This window comes from Phascolarctos cinereus, unplaced genomic scaffold, assembly GCF_003287225.1.
Source record: "Phascolarctos cinereus isolate Bilbo 61053 unplaced genomic scaffold, phaCin_HiC Scaffold_2;HRSCAF=192, whole genome shotgun sequence".
NCBI lineage: Eukaryota > Metazoa > Chordata > Mammalia > Diprotodontia > Phascolarctidae > Phascolarctos > Phascolarctos cinereus.
Genome location: NW_027555625.1, coordinates 117,016,058 through 117,030,937, shown reverse-complemented (window position 1 = coordinate 117,030,937; position 14,880 = coordinate 117,016,058). Strand labels below are relative to the sequence as shown.

General features: G+C 38.9%; 1 pseudogene; it reads left to right on the top strand.

Moving 5' to 3' along the window:
• The first annotated feature begins 2,364 nt into the window (after window positions 1–2,364).
• On the top strand, window positions 2,365–3,247 carry LOC110207629 (ubiquitin-like FUBI-ribosomal protein eS30 fusion protein; annotated as a pseudogene).
• The last annotated feature ends 11,633 nt before the right edge of the window (window positions 3,248–14,880 follow it).

The following is a 14,880-nucleotide window of genomic DNA, read 5'->3' as shown; positions in this document are numbered from 1 at the left end:
CTCCTTTAATTTTATTCTCCAGATATGACCCCTTAATCTTCAACTCACCCTGTGCCTCTCTGCCTGCTCTCTATCTATTCTATCTATCTATCTATCTATCTATCTATCTATCTATCTATCTATCTATCTATCATCTATCCATCTGTATACATACATATAATTTTTCCTCCAACTACCCTAATACTGACAAAGGTCTCATGAGTTATAAATGTCATCTTTCCATGCAGGAATGTAACAGTTCAACCTTAATAAGTCTCTTATGATTTCTCTTTCCTGTTTACCTTTCATGTTCCACTTGAGTCTTGTGTTTGAAAGTCAAATTTTCTATTCAGCTCTGGTCTTTTCATCAAGAATGCTTGAAAGTCCTCTATTTCACTGAATGACCATTTTTTCCCCTGAAGGATTATACTCAGTTTTGCTGGGTAGGTGATTCTTGGTTGTAATCCTATCTCCTTTGCCCTCTGGAATATTATATTCCATGCCCTGCGGTCCTTTAATGTAGAAGCTGCTAAATCTTGTGTTATCCTGATTGTGTTTCCACAATACTTGAATTGTTTCTTTCTGGCAGCTTGTAATATTTTCTCTTTCACCTGGGAACTCTGGAATTTGGCTACAATATTCCTAGGAGTTTTCCTTTGGGGATCTCTTTCAGAAGGAGATCGATGGATTCTTTCAATTTCTATTTTGCCTCTGGTTCTAAATATCAGGGCAGTTTTCCTTGATAATTTCTTGAAAGATGATGTCTAGGCTCTTTTTTGATCATGGCTTTCAGATAGTCCAATAATTTTTAAATTCTCTCTTGGATCTATTTTCCAGGTCAGTTGTTTTTCCAATGAGATATTTCACATTGTTTTCTATTTTTTATTCTTTTGGATTTGTTTTACAGTGTCTTGATTTCTCATAAAGTCACTAGCTTCCAATTGTTCTATTCTAATTTTTAAGGAAGTATTTTCTTCAGTAATCTTTTGGACTTCCTTTTCCATTTGGCCAATTTTTTTTTAGGGCATTTTCTCCTCATTGGCTTTTTGGACCTCTTTTGCCATTTGGTTTAGGCTGTTTTTTAAGGTGTTATTTTCTTCCATACTTTTTTGGGTCTCCTTTAGCAAGCTGTTGACTTGTTTTTCATGATTTTCTTACACCACTCTCATTTCTCTTCCCAGTTTTTCCTCTACTTCCCTTACTTGCTTCTCAAAATCCCTTTTGAGCTCTTCCAAGGCCTGGGACTGATTCAAATTTTTCTTGGAGGCTTTGGATGTAGGAGCTTTGACTTTGTTGTCTTCTTCTGGTTGTATGTTTTGATCTTCTTTGTCACCAATTTAAGATAATATAGTCTGACTCTTTTTGCGCTGCTTGCTCATGATCCCAGACAATTACTTGAGTTTTAAACTCTTTCTCTTAAGGTAAGAGTCTGCTTCCAATGTGGAGAATGTACTGTCCCAAGCTTCGGGGGTTTATACAGCTGTTTTCAGAGATACTTCTAGGGACCTGTAAATTTTCAGTTCTTCCAAGGTGGTATGATAAGGGGCAAGGTGTTTACTCCTTTCCTGGCCTGTGCTCTGGTGTATTAGTAATCACAAGCACTCCTTCTGTCCTGGAACTGTGAAGAAGGTTTCTTCTCCCTGCCACTACAAGCTCCACCATGCCAGCACTCCTCCTGGCCCCAGGACTGCCGCCCAGAACTGCGACCCAGACCCAAGCATGGGCAAAGCAAGAGGTTCATGCCTCAGCACTGGCAAAGAGATCCCTGTAAGCTCCCTGTGATGAGCCACTTGATTCCCCCTCAGTCTGTGGGCCAGAAGCTCAGGACTCAGCCACCACCCTACCGCCTGCACTCTGCCCTCTGGAGCTGGCTCTGACCTAGCTCCTGTCTCAGCACTGCAGAAACAGACTTTTCCCACTGACCTTCCAAGTTGTCTTTGGTGTTTGTGGGCTGAGAGGTCTGGAAGCCACCACAGCTGCCTGAGATTCAGTCCTCTGAGGCCTGCTCCAGGTTCACTGCAGCCAGCATGCCCACTCCACACTGAGCTCCTCTTCCTGCCCAGCAGGATATACCTTTCTGATCAACCATCCAGGTTGTCTTGGGCTGGAAATTTGCTTCACTCTGTCTTTATGTGGGTTCTGTTGCTTTAGAATTTGTTTAGAGCCATTTTTTATAGGTATTTGGAGGGGTTTGGTGGAGAGCTCAAACAAGTCACTGCTTTCACTCTGCCATCTTGGCTCTGCCCCCCTAAATGCTAACTTTTATGCCCACTTTTTCATCTCTAACTAATTTTTGAGAATAATTTATACTTTTGTTGAGGATATCCTTGGTAATAATAAGGAAAAGAAAATCAGAAGCAGGACTAGCATGTCCAAGTCACCACCATGAAGCTGTTTGTCTGTGTGTAGGCTCTGCACACCCTTGAGGTGACCAGCCAGAAGACGGCTGCCCAGATCAAGGCCCATGTGGCATCCCTGGAGGGCATCGCTACCAAGGACTAGCTCCTACTTCTAGGTGGCTTCCCAATGGAGGATGAAGCCATCTTGGGGCAGTGTGGGGTAGAGCCTCTGGCCACTCTGGAAATGGCTGCTCAGATGCTATGAGGTAAAGTCCATGGCTTTTTGGCCTGAGCTAGAAAAGTGAGGGGTCAAACTCCCAAGGTAGTCAAGCAGGAGGAGAAGAAGGAGAAGGAGGAGGAGGAGGAGGAGGAGGGGGAGGGGAAGGGGAAGGAGGGGGAGGGGGAGAAGGAGGAGGAGGAGAAAGGAGAAGAGAGAAGAAGAAGAGAAGAAGAGAAGAAGAGGAGAAGAAGAAGAAGAAGAAGGAGAAGAAGAAGAAGGAGAAGGAGAAGAAGAAGAAGAAGAAGAAGAAGAAGAAGAAGAAGAAGAAGAAGAAAGAAGAAGAAGAAGAAGAAGAAGAAGGAGGAGGAGGAGGAAGAGGAGGAGGAGGAGGAGGAGGGGAGGAGGGGGGGGGGGGGAGGGGGGGGGGGGGGGGGGAGGGAGGGAGGGAGGGGGAGGGGAGGGGGAGCGGAGGGGAAGGGGGAGAGGGAGGGGAGGGGAGAGGGGGAGGGGGAGGGGAGGGGAGGGGAGGGGGAGGAGGAGAAGAAGAAGAAGAAGAAAGAAGAAGAAGAAGAAGGAGAAGAAGAAGAAGAAGGAGAAGAAGAAGAAGAAGAAGATTGGGCATGCTAAAAGGATGATGCAGTACAACTGATGCTTTGTCAATATAGTGCCTACCTTTGGCAAGAAGAAGGGCCCCAATGCCAACTCCTAAACCCATGGTACTTTCTGTCTGTCCCCAGTAAAGCCACTATGACTCTTAAAAAGAAAACAGTGGGCTTTTTCAAATTGTATTCTGTAGCCAACTACACCTAAATGTCACATGATTTAGTGAAAGGTACAGAGAGTACAAGCAGCAAGTGTGCTTACAATTTTCTGTTCAACTGCATATTACAAAGTTGGTCTGCTAGTACATCTATCTTGGAAACTCTATGCCGATGAGCACAGTCACATTTATTAAGAGCATATTATGTTCTAGGCACTGTTTTAAATGATAGGGAAACCAAGAAAGGCACAGCCCCTGAAAACAAAAAAAGAGACAAACAAGATAAATTGGAAATATTCTCAAAAGAAGACCTAGGATTAAATAGGAAGAAGAAAATGTGCTAGATTTAATTTGGGAAAATAGTAAAATGCTTTTTGATGATTTAAAACTTCTTTCTCAAAAAAAAAATCCCATTTTCAGATAGAATTTGATTCCAATGACAAGCATAATATAAAACAAACCATAATTTAAAGCAAATCTTCCTCTGATAATGATGATATATGGCTACAAATCATGAAATCTTCAATGAATCAAAATTGCATACTACCCAAAGGGGAATTTAAAAAGGAAGATATGCATAAATAAACTTCAGTATATTATCAGAGCATATAAGATCACATAAATGATATCAAATAGATAACTGAAAATGGAGGTAGATCAGTCATGTATGGAGAGCAAATATATGGAGAGAAGGGGAAAAAAATTGTTAAACACCAACTATCTGTTAAGCACTGGCCTGCATAATTTACAAATAATGTGTCACTTGATACCCACAACTATACTGGGAGGTAGATTCTATTATTCTATTATTCTATTATTATCCCAAATTAGGAAGACAGAAGTTAAATGACTTACCCAGAGTCATATAGCTACTAATTATAAGAGGCTAAACTTGAACTCACATCTTCCTGACTCCAGACCCAGAGCTCTAGCCACTGTGCCACATAGCCTATGTACTACATTAGTACCTATGTACTATCAAAACTTGAGCAGAAGGCTCCCAGAGCATTGGACAGAACCCATGTAAAGGTTTATGTGGGAACGTGGGCAAGAGTTACATCAAATGAGAAGACTTGGGTAGGTAGCAATCTGTACCATGAAAGAGAATACCTACATCAGTGAAAATTAGATTCATTAAACTATTAAAGGATCCAATATACTTTGCATATGATATATAATCAATAGATATTTGTTTCACTAAATTGAATTGTCCTGAGCAGAGGGCCATAATAGAACTATGGTTGCATAGTTTTGCATGCAATTAATATTTATAATGCAAAGCAAAAGAATTGAAGAAAAGACTGTAGCCCTAGTAACAATCATAGTTAGAGTGCCATAAGAATCTAAATAACTGAGTTTTAAATCTTGGATAGGGAAAATTTGGTAGTGGAGGGTACAATATACCAAAATGGACTGATCAGGAACTTATCATAAATATACAGTTGAGAGTAGAAAATAAATGCTCCAGGTCTCTGATAAAGGTTTAGTAGAATGCTGAGGAAGGAGGGAAGGAGAATGGCCTGTTCATTTTCTGTAAGAGCTTATACACCTATGATTTAAAGAGTTTGTAAGAATATAACCTATATTTATCAACTAGTAGTCGCCAATGTGGGAGCCTCTTAACAAAATACACAAGCCTTACATAATTTTGTTTGGTTTGTTTTTTGGGGGAGGCAGAAAAAAGAGTAGACTCAGGCTTTTGGCATAATCCAGCTGAATCATTAGGTAGTATGCCATTAGCCAGGTATCCAGACAGTAGCTGGGATGTTTGTACCCTGGAAATTCAGAGGAAATAGGGCTTTGGGGAACAGTTCTTGGAACTTGTACTTTCCCCAGATGTATAATTTGGGTTTTGGTGCAGATCTGCCTCCAGGTCAAAAATAAGAATTACCATGAATTCACCAGTCAGAGATTTCTCATAGGACGAGGAACAGGCCTGTAATCACCTTAGAAAAATAAGAGTGGGGTGGGGTTTGGACTGGGGTAGTTGTTTTTGTTTGTGGTTTGTTTTCATATTATGCTTGCTGATAGTTTGATAACAGTAGTCATCAAAGTTGAAGGCCAGCTTGGTCAGCTCCATCAGGGAATAAGTCATGGCTGGGAAGCTCCATTAGTGCTCCTCCCCAGGCACCTATCAGAACAGAGCAAAGGCAGCCATTTAGTGACTGCCATGAGTAATTCGTTAAATGGTCCCCTCTTGCCCTGCCAGACTTAATAAAGTTCCTCCTGCCCTTGGGACTCACAGACTCACTGGCAGAAGCTGATTGAGTACAAAGTACACAGGAGCATACATATCTTGGATTTTAAGGATAGAATTTTATCCCAATGGCCAAAGATTACATCAAAAATGTCCTTAACATATCTTCCTATGATCAAAATGATATCAAAAGCACCCCTGGGCAAACTAAAGCCTTGGGAAAGGAATCCCAGAGCATCAGGTGTCAATTTCCTAAGCCTCTTTTATCAATGCTGGGAAGCAAAGAAGTACAAGACGTAGTTCCTGCTATACACAGTTATTTTTTAAAACATAACAACATTTTGCTTAGCCATTTAGTTGTGTCTGAATCTTCATGACACTGTGTACCATAGCACACCACTACTGTCCATGAAGATACTGGAGCAGTTTGCTATCACCTTCTCTAATGAATTAAGGCAAATATAGGCTAAGCGACTTGCCAAGGTCACACAACTAGAAAGTATCTGAAGTTGAGGAAGACTCAGGTCTTTCTGACTCTAGGCCCAGTGCTCTATCCACTGAGTCATCTAGCTGCCCGACTAACAAATAGCATAATGCATTGCACACAGTAGAAGCTCAGTAAAAATATGTCAAATTGAATTGAAATTGAATTGAGTTCATTTAAAGAGTACACATATTGTCTAAAAACCAAGTCCAGGAGATAATGAGACACGTGCATATAACACACACATCATACACATACACGTCAAAATGTAGAAGTACAAAGAGAGTTCCCAAATCTTACATTTATACTTCTCCCAAAGGTACCAATTTTTCTTATACTAAGGTATTTTTGTTTTTGTATACATCAAAGCCATACAAAATCTTCTTGCTTGTGGGGTAAGACCTGTCTGAATTAAAGAATATTTTTAAAAGAAATATAAGCAATATTGTTTCTTTTGTAAATTGTTACTTCCAAGTATGCAAAATGAACTCTCTCAAAAATGCATTTATTTATAATTGGTATTATATATTTGAATCCTATGAAGGTAGTAAAGCCCTTAGAAAACTGTTTGACTTAAGGAGGTTAAAAATATTGATTGTTACTTACTACTTTTATGAAATTAGACAAATCACCACTGTGCACCTTAATTTCTTGATCAATGTGTGTTGAAGCACTGGCCATTGAGCCCAGTCATTACGTGTATGTATGAAATGAGAATGTTGGATTAAATGACCTCCAAGGTCTCTTTAAGCTCTAAATCTATGATCCAATACTCTACCATATAATCTGCTTTAAATGAGTACTTGAATGAGAAAAGCTTCCTCCTAAAAAAATATAGCCATAAGCTTCAGCTTAGCTCCCATCCAATTGTCCACAAATTCCACAATAAAAGAATCCAAGTTAACAGGTTTCTATTGGATCATATGGCAGTTTTGTTCTGTTCTCAGTGATATGTTGTTAGCTATTCTTTATAAGGTGTCTGTGAGATAGGCCTAATTCAATCACTGAAAGTTCTCAACTTTCCTGCTAGGGCTAAATATATCATTTGGGGACCACGCAATAAATCAGTCAATCAAAACTCGGCAAAAGAAAAGCATATAAGTAGGTTCTTAGTGGCATAGGAATGAGAGACATCAAACTATATAAGCTATTCCTTTCTTATATCTCCCATATATTTTCTGAGGAGGACCTAATTTTCATTCTAGAAAATTCTTAAAATCACTTGAGGGAGCAGTCCCAAAGGGCAATGGGATATCTTTTAAGGTATTCAGTTTCCCTTTATTGGAAGTCTTTCAATCTCTAGATTGTCAGAAATGTATAAGAGAGATTTGGAGTCATGTACAGTTTAGAATAGATAGCTTCTGAGAAGTGAAGGCACCAATAAGAGTGGGAACAATGTGTCCCCTACTGGGAACCCCAAACAAATTTGCAGGAGAGAGGGTTGTGCTACAACAATTGTCTCAGAGCGCTACCAAATAAAGCTCTGAGACATGAAGTGGATCATATTTTAGTAATTGGGGGTTGGGAGAGTGATATAGGTGGAACCAGAACTACTCTTGTTTTCTTTTTACAACCTCTGCTTTATTCTCCAGCCATCTTCTTACTAGGTGCGTTATTGGCCAGACTAGTTACTGTTTTCACTCCTGTAAATTCCCTCTGTAGGGCAACACTGTCTTAAATGGTGACTGCCTCACATCACTACGTACATCCAGCCCCAGATTCAGTAATGACTCACTCCATTCTCCGGCTGGCCATTTTTATTAGAGACTCCTTTGCCAGCTGGATCAGAAACCAGGCCCTTGTGAATTTCAATCAATCAATTAACCAACAGGTATTTATTAAGCATTTACACTAAGTACTGTTAATACAAAGAAATGGAAGACCATGAAAAAAAGTCTGTGCCCTTAAGGAGCATACATACTGATAGGAGCAAAAACATGTGAATAAAGAGGTCAATTCATGATACAGTATAAAAGAGGTAACCTTAGAAGAGAAGGCACAATCAGGAGGGGCTCTAGGAATGCCTCCTAAAAACACACTATTTAAACTGAGTTTCACAAGAAGCCAGAGAAAGCAAGAGACAAAGTTGAAGTGAGAGAGTATTCTAGACATAAGAGACAGCCAGTGCAAAAAAAAAAAAAAGCAAACAAAAACAAAAATCAAAAGAAAGCAAAAAAAAAAAAACCAGTGACAAGACACAGAGTGAGTAATTGCAAGTAGGCTAACATCTTTGGGCTGCAGAATGTGTGAAAGCAGTAGTTCAGTCTGAGAAGATCACAAGTACGGGAAAAATCCAAGTTGTGAAGAACTTGAAACGGCAAACAAAGACCTTCATGTTTAATCCTGCAAGGAACTGGCAACCATTAGAGTTTACTGAGTATGATAAGGTTGGACTTACACATTAAGAAAATCACTTTGCCAACTGAATAGAAGATGGATTGAAGAGGAGAAAGTTTTGAAGCAAGGAGACAAACTAGAAGGGTATTGCAGTGTTCCAGGTGAGCACCATACAGGACTTCATGTCACATGACCAGGAAGATGGAGGAATAAACATTTTCTGCCAGTCCTCATGACCTCTCAAACCTGTCTAAAATAGAAATTATGTTCAAGAGATAAAACAGTTCCAGCTGTCTTCATGGTCTAGTTCACCAAGAATCCAAATGAGGTAAGAAAAAAAATCAATGAAAAAGCACAATAGTTCTTAACCTTTAACTAGCTCACTCATCATCCCCTCCTCTGCTCCCCATAGTGCTGGGCAGAAGAGTTGAACAAACTAAAACATGGCTTTCAATAAAACTCAACTTTATGGCCATCCCATTCTCCCAGTGCTGTGGAGACCCAAACTGCAGAAGTTTCCTCAGGCACCAATAGCAACACACAGTGTTTCAACTCTGTGTCACAAAAGAACTCAGCCAGAGACTGAGGAACAGAGAAAATTTGAGTAGAATACTTTTGTGTCTATGTAGCACTCCACTAACCCCAAGAGAAAGAACTCAGCATCCATCTGGGTCCAATTGTGACACCCCTTCCTCCCAGGGCACACTTGGGACAGAGACTAAGGCTGGTAAACCATGAATTTGCCCAGTGTGGAAAGAAGCTGGAATAGCTTTGAGATTCAGCCCCCAGGGAAACTGCCATCAAAGTGGAGGGAGTCATAAAGTGGGTAATGAAGGAATATATGGAAAAGAAGACTGGCATCACCAAAGAGCTGAGGATGAAGACAATTCATTAAAGACTTTCAACATAATGAGATAAGCTAACAAGAAATATGTTAATAACAGAAGGGAATATGGCCTTCAGATAAGGTATGAGTTCTATGAATATTGCAAGACAAAGGAAAATTAATTAATACCTAACAAGGCAGAGGAATCTGTGGATTTCCAAAGGTGTTTCTTAAATGATTTAGAAGAAAAAATAGAATTTGAATGTAGAATTTATAGACTGAACAGGAAAAATGATTGGCAGATTAGAAAAACTTGAATCTAAGGTATCATATTTATAAAGCAACTCACCAAATAAATAAGAGAGAAAATAACTGATTAGAAACAGAAATACATGGAAGAAGAGAAGCAAAAATCAATAGTGTTAAAAAAGAGTATAATTTCCATATAATCAAAACATACTGTTCTCAAATATTGGTTGCATACCATCTTACCATTCATTTTGCACTCTTCTCCTTTCTTCCATCCTAGAACCATAGTCAAATCAATTCTGTCTTTGCTCCCAGAAAGAGTGTGGTCAAAATTATAGGAATACTGTCTGAAGTCATCCTTATAATTTCCAAAGAAGAGAAAGAAAATTTCCCAAAAGTGGCCACTACTCCAGTATGTGTATTTTCTTCCCGCCAGAATGTAGGCATCTGAAGGGTAGGAACTATCTTACTTTTTGTATTTTTATCCCTAATGCTTAGTACCTAAAAAACAACTGATAAATGCTTTTTCATTCAATCCTTCATTCATTTAATCTTCAGGGACACCAACCTACTTCAATTACCTAGAAGTATCACATATCTTCCAGCAGCTCTTCAACTATTAGACATCCTTTTTTCAAAACTATGAATTAATTTATGAATTTTGTAGACACATCAAATAGCTCTAGTTCTCTGGTGCCAGGATTTCCCATGTTACAAATGCCCAGAATACCATTTCAATCATTTGTCCTCTATTTGGTAAAACAGTCTTCCTTAGATGTTATGGTCATGGGGAATTTAAGGTGAGAAGGAAGAGGAACTAATTCAATAGTTGCTTTTTCTTAGGTCTTTTGTGAGTCAGAAAGCAAAGACCTTCATTCTTAATCTTCCCAGGTGCCCCACCTAGTCTTCATCATGCCACCCTCAAACTCTTCCTTCCCTTCAGTAAACACAAAATTCTAAAATAATTGCCTTTCAAGATGTATTGCGCTAATACATCATCAACATTGTCATTATGATGTATTAACACAATGCATCATCATAGAGCTGTCAGAGACATGATTTATGACTTGAAAATGTGTTGTGGTAGAGAGAGGCATTGGGGAACACCTTTGACTGAATGCTTGTTTATTTTTACACTTAAGGGTTTTGAAAGAAGTCTTCAGAATATTTTCCTCTAAGAAGTACTCAGGGAAGACTTTAAAAGAGGGACAGGATTTCAAAACACTAGAACACATAAGTCACATGTAAAATGCTCAAGTTTATATTTTCCCACAATCAAACTTCCATACCTTTCATCATTTCAGGAGTTCAAGGGTTATTTGTCCTTTTTCTCTCCCTTTCTCTGCTTGGAACTCCCTCAAAATAGTTAAAAAGAATGTTGTAGGAAACTTACATACCGCCCCCAACCTACGATTTCATTGATGTATGTAGGGTGAACAGAAATTTCCTCCAACAACAGAAAGTAACCACTATTCTTCCACTTAAAAGAGTTGACTGGACCACTAAGATGTGGAAAGACTTGTGAAGAATCCTAAAGAGTATGTTTTGGGGGCAGCTAGGTGGTGCAGTGGATAGAGCACCGGCCCTGGATTCAGGAGGACCTGAGTTCAAATCCGGCCTCAAACACATAACACTTACTAGCTATGTGACCCTGGGCAAGTCACTTAACCCCATTGCCTAGCCAAAAAAAAAAAAACAAAACCAAAAGTATGTTTTGGAAGGAGAATTTGAACACAAGTGTCTTTGACTTGAAGCCAGCTATCCATACACCAAACCACGCTGCCTCAGCAAAGGTGTATATCACAATCCTTCTTTTATAATCCATAAGACTAAATCTAATACCATATGTATTTGCATGGGAGTAACGAATTCCTCAATTACACAGAGGAAACTAGCCCAGGAGTTAGCCAGATGTCAGTGCAGTGGTGTGCTGATGGGATGCACAAATTGACATATTCATTCAAAAAAAAATTTGTACTATACATGTAATATGTAAATTATCTTGAGAGATACAAAAAAGTAGGAGAGATGGACCATACTCTCCAAGATGTTATTACCTAGTTGGGGAAATAAAACAATCATACTTGGGGTAATCTGGCATACACAATGAACTAAAGCTCATAGTCCAGTCCAAATCATACATGTGGAAAGTCAACCAGAGAGGTGCTTAGTGCAGAGTAGGGTTATTCAGCTTCTTGGAAAAGGTGAGTATTGGAGGCCTTGAGGTAAAAGACTTGACTAATTAGAAAAGTAAGTAAATAGGCTGGCCACTAACTATATAATTTCACCAGTTATGAGATTTCAGAGGCATAGTTTTATCCATGTTCACCAAGTTATTGGGACCTGCTAAATTAAGACTGAAGGCAAAATTTAAAGTTGAAATCTGTAAACTTAAATTGGACTAGTACTTTCCCTGTTCCCGTGTTCTCCCACTTTAGATTTGTCTAGCCAGAGGCATAATCACTTGCGTTAATGAAAAAATCTGCTAATGTCCAAAAATGCAGAAAATGCCTTTGGCCAAGTGTTCTCTATTATAGCAACCAAGAGATCTGGGGCAAAGCCACAAAACTTGGCCGGCCTGTGGAAATGTAACCTTAAGGATATCTGCATCCTAGGACAAACTCTTTCTCGTTGCCAAAAATGCTTAATGTAATTACAGTCAGGCCTGGTTCTTCCAGGCTCAATTCATCCATATGTCTGGGGAGCCGGAAATGTAACTGGTAAAGAATCCCATAGCATGCGAGCCAGGGTATGTGCCAAGAGTTTGTTAATCTTAAGGTTTATTTTTTATCCAAATAAAAAGGGAGTTTGCAAACTGGTTCAGATTAACCAGGTCAGGTTGTATATTTTATTAACTTTTAAAAGTTTTTTTTTTCTTTTTGCATTAAAAAAAGTACATACAGTTAGCCTGGGGTGGTGGGGATGGTAGGGAGGCTGTCTACTCAATAAAAGTGGAGATGTGTCAGCTGCTTAATTTCCATTCTCTGGCTTCAGCCAGAAGCAGCTGCAAAGTATCTGCTCAATTCAAGTCATTTATTACTTTTCCTGACTTATTTTTCAAAAATGCCTTTTATTGATTTTTTTTTCTAAATAATCTCACAATAAAGAGACCCATAGAAGGGGAAAAAGAGCAAACTTGCACACTTAATGTCATACTCATGTAGCAGCCAAGTCAGAGAGGACACGGGAACTATTTTACATATTCAAGTTGGCTTCCTGCATTCTTTGGACAAATAGCTCAACTTTCCTCCCTTAACTCATGCCCAACTGTCACACTGCATGCTCGCTGAAATGTCAAGCAAATTAAGGAGGTAATAATCAAAATCCGGTCATTGCAAATATTATATGTTGACTCAATGCCCTTTTGTAATTTCTTGTACTATAGAGTTAGATGGGTTTTTAAATGTATAAAATTACTTTAAGTTCTGTGAGGGTAAGATCAAGACTTAGACTTCCTCAAATTTCCCACAATGCCTAGCAACATGCCTTGTACATATTAGCTACTCAAATATCTATTGATTGCACTTTAGTTGAGTTCAACAAGTATTTATTACCCACCTACTATGTGCAAGGCACTTAAGAGACTTAATTGTCCATTTAACAGAGTTCGTTTTTGGTTAATGGGGGGGAAAATGACCTTTTTTAATAACTGGGCCAGAGAGTCCACCTTTATTTCCTTGACAGAATTTTCACGGTTGACTAAACAAACACATATTGAATGTCTACTATGAGCAAACACTGAGCTAGGTCAAGTGGGATTTAAAACTGCATAAGACATGGTTCTTGCCTACAAGGAGTTTAAAATCTAGTAGAGTGACTACAATAAGGGCACAAGTAACTATACCACGTATATACATACATGCACATTTTTAAAAAAATATACAATGACATAAAATTTGGCAAGGACATAAGAGATGCAAGGTGGCATGAAAATTCAGAGATGAGAGGAATCCTATTTTGTGGGGGCATTGAGGAGTGTTCCTTGAAGCAGTATGGGTTGAGGTGGCTTTGGAGCTTTGTGAATGAATCCTGGCTGGTCTTAATCCTAAGTATCTAAATGACTAATAGACTCACAATTTATCACAGCTGTCATGGGGCCACAGAAGCAATCTAATTCAACCTCTATCTGATTAAGAACCTACTCCATAATATGCCTCTCTTGAAGACCTTCAACAGTGAATAAAAGATCACTACTGCTTGAGTAACTACATTCTACTTTCGGACAGTGTTAATGCTTAGGCTTTCTCCTCTTCCATTAAGCATAAATGTGCTTTTCAGTAACATCCATTCATTTCTCCTACTTCTACTTATTGGGACAAGTCTACTTCCTTTTCTATGTGACAATGTTTTACATGCTTGAAGACAACTATTGCCTTCCCTCTACCCAATTTTCTCTTTGTCCATGGGCCTCCTAAACTGAGGTGCCCAGAACTAAACCCAGGATGACTCATACAATGTAATCAGAACAGGCTGGAATGGGAGGGAAGCTCCTCTCGCTCTCCAATGAGGCTGGTTTTAACATGGTCTAATATTCCATTCACTTTTTTGGCTTTTACATCTGTGAAACGTCTCATATGAAGGCCCCAGGTCCTTTTCATATGAACAGCTTTTGAGTCATGTCTCCCTTTTCCAATATCTGTGCATTTGAGTTTGTAATCTACATTCCATATGCTATTGGAAGGGATCTGCTATTTTGTTATTTACTTAATAGGTTCCCCTTCCAAGATAACTTAATTCCTTAGCCAAGTTTAAATACACTTAAAACTTTAAGGAGTCATGCTTATGTTAGGAATTTCAAACATTAAGGTATAAATGACATCACTAGTTTACAAAAATTTTAGATTTACCTCAAACTTTTTTTTTTAGCTCATCATTTTACCCTGTTGAAATCTTTTTTGAGGGCTGACTCTACTTTCCAGTGTATTACCTAGATAGCCCTCCAGTTTTCACGTCATCTAGAGATTTGATGATAGTGCCATTGGTGCTGGGGCATAGTGCCTGGTATAGTGCATAAAGTGCTTGGCCTGGAGTCTTCAGGAAGACCTGAGTTTAAATTTGACATTAGACACTTATGAGCTGTACGATCATGGGGGAGTCATTAAACCACTGTCTGCCTCAGTTTCCTCAATTGAAAAATGGTGATAATAATAGCACCTACCTCCCATGGTTGTTCATTAAATTAGATAATATTTTGCACAGTGCCTGGCAAATAGTAGGGCACTAAACAAATGCCTGTTTACTTTCTTTTATTTGTCATCAAAGATGCTGAATAAATAGGGACAAAGACAGATTCCTCTATAAGTCCACTGGAAGAGCCTTTCCTTCTTGTTTTTATCAATCTATAAACTACCTTTCTTTATATTTGGTCATTCAATCACTTCTCAAATCTTCCAGAACTGTGTGGGATCATCTACCCCATACCTTTCCATCTTGCTTGCAATAATATTATGACAAACTGTCAAATGTTTTGTTGAATACAATTACACCAA